The sequence below is a fragment of the Canis lupus genome, chromosome 7 (assembly GCF_011100685.1).
Source record: "Canis lupus familiaris isolate Mischka breed German Shepherd chromosome 7, alternate assembly UU_Cfam_GSD_1.0, whole genome shotgun sequence".
In the NCBI taxonomy this organism is placed as follows: Eukaryota; Metazoa; Chordata; class Mammalia; order Carnivora; family Canidae; genus Canis; species Canis lupus.
The window spans coordinates 5,272,573-5,281,396 of record NC_049228.1 but is presented as its reverse complement, the minus strand read 5'-3'; the positions used below and the strand labels follow the sequence as shown (position 1 = coordinate 5,281,396).

Sequence of the window (8,824 nt, the reverse complement as noted above, 5' to 3'; positions counted from 1 at the left end):
AAAGAATGGAACTGGACCACTTTCTTACACTATATACCAAGATAAACTCAAAATGTATTAGAGAAGTAAATATGAGACCTGAAACCCAAAAATTCCAATTACTGATGCTAATATCTCTGACATTGGTCATTAAGCAATATTTTTCTAGATATGTCTCCTTTGGCAAAGGAAACAAAAGCAAAATTAAACTATTGGAAGTACATCCCTAGAAAACTTTTGTGCAGTGAAGGAAACCATTAATGAAACAAAAAGCAACTTGCTGAATGGAAAGAAGATATTTGCAAATGACATATGTGATAAGGGGTTAGTATCTAAAATATATAAAGAAGTTATATAACTCAACACCTAAAAATGAAATGGAAATGCTACCTTGTGGATTAGATATGAGCAGGGCCAGAGGGCACAGGTACACTAAAAACCTCATGTAATTTATAATTCAGCTTTTATGGGACTTGTGATGATATGATTCATGTCTTTAAATTCCAGGAGCAGTTTCTCTAGGATCCTAGAGGGCCTCTTCTGGCGGAAATTTGAAGGAGAACAAAAGTGGCCCTAACCACAGCACTTCCCCCTGCAAATAATCCAAGGATAGAGCTGATCTTCCTAATTTCTCTCCTCATTATGAATTTTAGAGCCTCACCCTCAGCTCCTCCAGATGGATTATTGGTGGTAAGACTCAGACCCTGATCTGTGAGGGTTCTGAGCCCTTGGTTCACCCTGCCATAGCTGTTACACTTGCCCATTTACTATCAAAATAGGTCAAGTTGTATCAGGAGCCACCCAGGTAGGATTGAAACAGATTCCTTTTGATGCTTCTAGGATATGGTTAGCTTCTATGGATATTCTATAGCTCTTTACTTATTCAACAACCGCCTCAACTTTTTTTTTTAAATTTTATTTTTATTTATTTATTTATTTTTAAACTGCCTCAACTTTTAAGCAAAGATTATGCTCTTCTCAAGGAAGCCAATGTCTGAGTAGAATTGATCTAGTCATTTCTGTCCAAAGTAAGACCACTCTTACTGGTTCTTCTAATGAGTTATTTCCTTCAGAACTCCTCATCGAGTTGGCAATTTGTCTGTCATGTTTCATAATTTGTCAATCCTCTGCCAAATTTTATCTCTTCCTTTTGTCTTTTACAGATGTTACCTCCCCTCCTCCAACAATTTCTTTCTTCTAATTCCGTTTCTCTGTCTGCTTCTCAGAGAACCTAACGGACCTGCAGAAAGAGGTAGGTCTGGTTAGAGAAAGTGGACACATGGTATAAAGACCTTTGTACCACTTGTGGTAGTGGCTTTACATGTCCAAAAATTATTTCTTCTCTCTTTAAGAGGTAGAGCCTTGTTCCCCTTTCCTTGAGTTTGGGATGGACTTATTTCAAATGAATAGAATAAAAGAAAAGTAATGATGTGCAACTTTGGAGACTAGCTTATGAAAGGCACTATACTTATCTACTGCTTCTCTCTTGTACCACTCTTTCTGAAGGAAGCCAGCTGCCATATCCTGAGGACACAGGAAACAGTGGAGAGTCCCATGTGGTGAGGAAAAAAGGCTCTCTGCCAACAGCCATGTGAATGCATTATCTAGACTTCAACCCTAAGCAACAAGTTTATTGCAATCTCTTGAGGGACTCTTAGAACCAGGTGCTTTTGCTTTTCTAAACATAAGCTGATGCAAGATAATAAATGTTTGTTGTTTTAAGATGCCAAATATTGGAGGACTTTGTTACATAGCAATAGATTACCCCTATAGTTGTAAATCACCATCTAAAAGTAGCCACTATTGAAGAAGCACTAGACAGACAAAATGTCAACCCACTTGTCATCAATCAGCCTCTGTCATCAGCCACTCCAATGCTAGTAAAAAGACTACAGGAATAGAGAAGCCATGGGCACAGAGATGAAAGCCATTCATGGACCCACAACATGAACCCCCAATCACCAAGGTTTATCTACCTAGTTACTGCTGCTCCTGGAAGTCCAAACTGAGAGCAGTGGAAAACAACACAGAAACATTCTATGAGGAAACTAACCAGCCAGTTGGTAAGATAGCAACATTAGATGCTTTTCAGGGTCTAAGTTTAGAGATTATCCCTGTTATCATTCTGTTATTGATTTTTTTTTTGTTTACGGTTAGAAAAGAAGTTATTTCAATGATTTCCAATTTATTAAGGTTTGTTTATTGCATGGGTTATGGTCTATCTTGATATGCGTTCCACGTGAGCTTGAGAAGAATGTATATTTTGCTATTGTTAGGTAAAGTAGTCTATAATGTAAATTAGATCACAATGTTTTTTATGCTTTTGAGTTCTCCTATTTCTTTGCTGATTTTCTGTCCACATTTTTGCATCAGCTTTTAATAAAGAGGTGCTGAAGTGCCTAACCATAATTACAGCCTTGTCTATTTATCTTTTCAGTTTTATCAGCTTTTGCTTTACTTCTCTGGCAGCCCTAACTTTTGGTATATATACATTAAAGATTGTCTGTATTTTTATTTCTGGTATGTATGTATAATGTTTCTCTCTCAGGGACTTGACTTTGTTTTGAAGTCAAATTTAAATAATATTAACATAACCATTTCTGTTTTCCTTTAAAGTAATGTTTGCATTATATATCCTTTTACATTTTGCTTTCAATCTGCCTACATTGTTATGAAGAAAGAGTATATAATTAGGCCATGATTTTAGATTCAGTTTATGAACCTCAGTCTTTTAGTTGACAAATTTTGTCTATTTATATTTATTATAATTATTAATACATTAGGGTGTAAGTCTGCCATTATAGCTTTTATTTTATGTTTGTTATTTCTGTTTTCTTATTTTCTGTCTTGGTGTGGGTTATAATTCCATTTTAACTATAGCATTATTTTTTGTTTAGATTATTATGTTTTTAGTTCTAAAATTTCCATTTGGTTCATTATGTGGTTCATTATGTTTTCTACTTCTTTACTGAGACTTTTTATTTTCTTTCCTGAGGGCTTTTGTTCTTTCAATTATTTCAAGGATGTTTGTAATTGCTCAATGAAGCATTTTTATTATAGCTTTATTATTATTTGTCAGATAATTTTAACATTCCTTTCATCTTGGTGTTGGCATTTACTGATTGGTATTACTATTTTTTTCATTCAGTTTGAGATCTTTCTGGTTCTGGCTATGAGAGTAATTTTTTAAAAATTGAAATCCAGAAATCTGCATATTATGTTAAGAAATTCTGGGTCTTACATAACCCTTCTGTGTTAGGTGGCTTCCTCTGATATTACTGCATGGGAAAGAGGTGGGTATATTATTACTCTCAGGTGGGTAGAAGTTTAGATTATTCACTCAACCCTGTTGACATCCAAGAGTGGTGTATACCTTTCTGGCTGAGAGAAAAAGAATGTCTTGTTGCTCTGGTGTCATTTTTACTAACACTATAGCAGTGGGAGTGGCCTCATTACTTCTGGGCAGTGGCAAACATTCTAACTTTTCTGTAAGGCTTGTTTGAAACCATCTCAGGGGGAAGGGATGACCCTTCACAACTGCTGAACATAGAAATATAGGCTCCGCATATAGTCTCCATTGGCAATATGGGGAAAGAGCCTGGTACCACCCAGTGGCTATAAATCCTAGTTCCCTGTGTAGCCTTCTCTGACAATATCCCAGCAGGAAAGTTAGGGTGACTTGTTCGGCCTGATGGAATGAAAGTCTAGGCTCCCCACTTGACTTTTGCTGGAATTGGTAGAAGTGGGACCACAGTCTTTTTTCCATGGTATTTGGCTAGAGTTGAGGGGTTGTTTGAAAGTTTTCTGTCTTGCTAGGTTGCTTCTTTCCTGGTCTTTTGGCTAAACGGGGCAGGCTTTTGCTGGAGCTCTGTTCATCTGCATCCACTGACACTTCTGAGCTACTGTTTTTTTTTCACTTCCAAGTCTGGGATATATGATGGCAAACAAAACAAAACCAAAACAAAACAAAACACCCAAGGAACTTAATTATTGTGTCATTTCTTGAATCCTGAGTACACTAGCCAGTCTGCTTTCTTCTATCTTTCAGAGTCTCTTTATGTTTGTTTTACATAAAATGCCCAGGGTTTTAAGTTGTAATTACCAGCAGGAATAGGAGAAAGTATGTGTACTCCATTTTCCCCAAACAGGTCCCAGGAATATTTTCATATTTTTAAGTGATTTAAAAAAAAAACAATAGAAGAATAGAATTTCATGATACATGAGAATTATAAGAAATTTAAAATTTAGTGTCTAAAGTTTTGTCTATAGCTGCTTTTGTGCTACACTGGCTAAGTTTGAGTAGCTGCATCAGAGACTATATGGTTCACAAACTATAAAATATTTACTATCTGATCCTTTATAGAAATTTGCTGACCCTTGGATCACCTAATGGAACAAATTACTAGTATTTCACTAACAGAAATGATTAGAGTACTTCCTCAGACAAAAATAATAGAAAGGGATGTGTAAATTCAGATAGACTCTACTCATTTTTATGTTCTGGTGAATACAGTTTTTGTTTAATGCTGGTCAGGAAAGATGATGTTACTACAGAAGGTTTCCTGCACTCCTACCACCTAGCATCCATATTTTTTACAACAATCTTTTTAAAAAATATTTTATTTATTTATTCATGAGAGACATACAGACTGAAAGAGAGAGGCAGAGACACAGGCAGAGGGAGAAGCAGGCTCCATGCAGGGAGGTGGGACTCTATCCTGGGTCTCCAGGACCACCCGGCTGCCCCAACAATCTTTTTTTTTTAAAAAAGATTTTTGTTATTTATTCATAAGAGAGACAGAGACACAGGCAGAGGAAGAAGCAGGCTCCCTGCGGGGAGCCCGATGCCAGACTCTATCTTAGGACGCCGGGATCATGCCCTGAGCCAAAGGCAGATGCTCAACCACTGAGCCAACTAGGCCTCCCTTTTACAACAATCCTTATCTCATCAATTCTAAGAAGTACTTTTCTTTGCATTTGAACATCTCTGATGTGACTTACAATTAGTATCTTGTCATAATTTAATTGGCAGTATTTTTTCTTTGTTAGTCGTGAATAAAATAAAGGTATACCTTACAACTGATGAGATCTTAGATTTACTGAAATATGCAAATAATCTGGAACAATTACAAATAAATCCTTGTGCAGTTAAGAAAACATACTCTTGAATTTAAGCCAAAAGCTACTCAGGTTATACGGATGAGTTTTCCTTAAACATTTATCTCAGAGTCACTTTTTAAATTCTCCTTGGTACAAAACATCTTTCACCTATAATTTTTTCCTAATTAGATGTTTTCCTAGCAGAGTCTGGTACAAATATTCTTATATATTTTTTTCTACTGTCAAAATGTTTTCCAAGAAGTTTGAATGTTTCCAAAAACATTTTTTTTATTATGACTGTACACATTTTTTGTGTATTTGTAACTTCTGTTGTCATGTTGTAATTGTATAACCAAGGTTGTCACTGTTGTAATGTTGACCAATTCTTATCCTAGGAGTCATAAATAGTAAGTCCAAAACTAATTTGGAAAGGCATGATGTAAGGAAAAAAAAAACCCAATGGTACGATTTCCCACTTATCTAACCTTTCAAGGGCACTTAGCAGTTAGAAGAACATTATGAGTACAGACAGATTTCATGATTAGAAGGTTCATTAGTAAGAAGGTACAGAATACTAATCACAAGACTTTCATTTGCACTGACAAGGTCTGACCTAGCTAGCATTCATCAGTGACAGTAGAATTGCTCCCTGGTGGTATCAACCACAGGCGAGGCGGGGAAAACATGTTCTTCATGGAGGAATTCATCAAAAGTGAGCAGAGCTGTATCACACACCATTGCTTCAGGAACTCCCCCGAGAGTAGCCAGCGTCTTATCTGAGTCAGTTTGTTTGGTCTATAAAATGCAAAGTGCTCAGAGGAAGTTTGCATGTGAAAGAAAAACAGTTTGAACTTTGGAACTCTGGACAAACAACCATCACATGAATCTGTACCTTAAATAATCTCATTGACCATGAGTAGGTGCTTTAGTCAATATGAAATCTCTAGGCACAGGAGTATACTTTGTGCTTAACCCTGGAGTCATTAGAAGTGTTATAAACTCTTATAAGCATTTCCATTTTAAAGTACTGTGACACCAAAACAATTACTACATTAATATCAATCAAAATTGCATATTTTAAGTCAGGGAGTATATTTTCATATTTTAATTAGAAACATGGATTTAATGGCTCTTTTCCCAAATGTCACAACTTTCAACAGAATATGTCCTTATCATGTAAAAGCATTTCATGAATAATGATGAAGTTCTCACAGCTGTGTTTGGTGCTGTGAAGGACAAAACTGAGCACTGCTAGTATTTCCATCTACAAGGAGCTTACTCTTAATTTGTTATAAAATTAGCAAATGAAATGATTAGAAATAATAACTAAATATAACTGAGTGGGAAGTACCCAAGCTCTGGTGCTTTTGAATCTGACTCCCCTGGGCCTCAGTTTCCTTATCTATAAAGTAAGACCATATTACCTAACATATAGAGTTGGGATAAGTGTTAGGTAAATGGCGATTACTGTAAACAACTCCAAATCATACAGTAAATATCTCAAACATAGGCTTACCTCATTTCATTGTACTTTAGTTTATTCTGCTTTACAGATACTGCCTTTTTTAAAAAAAATATTTTATTTATTTATTCATGAGAGACACAGTGAGAAGCAGAGACACCGGCAGAGGGAGAAGCAGGCTCCATGCAGGGAGCACAATGTGGGACTCGATCCCAGGACCCTGGGATCACTCCCTGAGCCAAAGGCAGATGGTCAACCGCTGAGCCACCCAGGCATCCCACTGCCCCTTTTTTTTTTTTTTTTAAAACAAACTGACGGTTGTGCAAACCCTGTGTTTAGCAAGTCTATCAGCATTTTTCCAACAGTGTTTTCTCCCTTCATGTCTCTCTGTCACATTTTGGTAATTCTTGCAAATATTTCAAACATTTTCATTATTAATGTATCTGTGATTAGTGATCTCTGATGTTACTATTATAATTGTTTTGGGGCACCACAAATCACACCCCATATAAGATGATGAGATTAATAAATGTGTGTGTTCTGACTACACCACTAGGCATTACCCCATTTCTTCCCCTCTCCTCAAGGCCTCCCTATTCCCTGAGCTACAACAATACTGAATTTAGGCCAATTAATAACCCCACAATGGCCTCTGAGGTTTCAGGTGAAAAGGAGAGTCACACATCTCTCACTTTAAATCAAAAGCTACAAATAATTAAGCTTAGTGAGGAAGCCATGTCAAGAGCTGAGATAGGCTGAAAGCTACGTCTTTTTGCAGAAAACAGTTAACTAAGCTGTAAATGCAAAGGAAAAGTTCTTGAAGGAAATTACAAGTGCTGCTTCAGTGAACACACAAATGACAGAAAGTGTAACAGCCTTATTGCCAATGTGGAGAACGTTTTAGTGCTTTAGTAGAGGATCAAACCAGCTACACATTCTCTTTTGCCAAAGCCTAATCCAGAGCAAGCCCCTACCTCTCCTTCAATTCTGTGATGGCTGGGAGAGGTCAAGAGGCTGCAGAAAAAATGTCTGAAGCTAGCAGAGGTTGGGGCATGAGGTTTAAGAAAAGAAGCCAACTCCCTGACACGAAGTTCCCAGATGAAGCAGCAAGTGCTCATGTAGAAGCTGCAGCAAGTTACCCACCCGGTCCAGCTAAGAGACTTAATGACGATCGCTACTCTAAGCAACAGATTTTCAATGTAGGAGAAACAGTCTCCTATTGGAAGATGACACATCTAGGACTTTCATGACTAGAGAGGAGAAATCAATGCCTGGCTTCAAAGCTTCAAAGGATAAGCTGACTCTTGTTAGGGCTAATGCAGCTGGTGACTTTCTCTTAAAGCCAATGCTCATTTACCATTGGGACCCTTATGAATTATGCTTCATCTATGGGCTCTATGAATGGAACAATGAAGCCTAAATGACAGCATGTCTGTTTACAACATGGTTTACTGAATATTTTAAGCTCACTGTTGAGACCTGCTGTTCAGAAAAAAATTCCTTGTAAAAGATTACTGCTCATCAACAATGTACTTGGTCACCCAAAAGCTGTGCTGGAGATGTACAATGTTGTTTTCACGCGTGCCAACACAACATCCATTCTGCAGCATATGGATCAAGAGTTATGTTGACTTTTAAGTCTTATTATTTAAGAAACACATTTCATAAGACTATAGCTGTTATAAATAGTGATTCTTCTGATGGATCTGGGCAACATGTTCTGGAAAGGGTTCACTTTTCTAGGTGCTATTAAGAATATTTGTGATTCATGGAAAGAGGCCCAAATGGCAACATTAACGGGAGTTTGGGAAAAGTTGATTCTGACCCTCATGGATGACTTTGAGGGGTTTAGGACTTCAGTGGAGGAAGTAACCATAGATGTGGTGGGAATAGCAAGAGAACTAGAATTAGCAGTGGAGCCCAAAGACACGACTGGATTGGTGCTTCCCTCTGATAAAACTTCAACAGATGAGGAGCTGCTTTTTATGGATGAATGGAGAAAGTAGTTTCTTGAGATAGAAACTGCTCCTGGTGAAGAAGCTGTGAAGATTGTTGAAATGACAAAAAATATTTTAAATATCATGTAAACTTAGTTGATAAAGCAGCAGCAGGGTTTGAGAGAACTAACTTCAATTTGAAAAAAGTTCTTTAATGGGTAAAATGCCATCAAACAGCATTGCATGCTACGGAGAAATCACTCATGAAAGGAATTGATTGCTGTGGCAGTCTTCATGGTTGCCTTATTTTGAGAAACTGTCACTGCCTGCCTTTTCAGCACCACCA

General features: G+C 37.2%; 1 long non-coding RNA gene across 1 annotated transcript; it reads left to right on the top strand.

Moving 5' to 3' along the window:
• Positions 1 to 499: 499 nt before the first annotated feature.
• LOC111096600 lies at positions 500 to 2,046 on the top strand. Its single transcript, XR_005361567.1, has 3 exons — positions 500 to 669; positions 1,143 to 1,231; positions 1,486 to 2,046. It is a non-coding gene; the product is annotated as an uncharacterized LOC111096600 (long non-coding RNA).
• Positions 2,047 to 8,824: the final 6,778 nt, after the last annotated feature.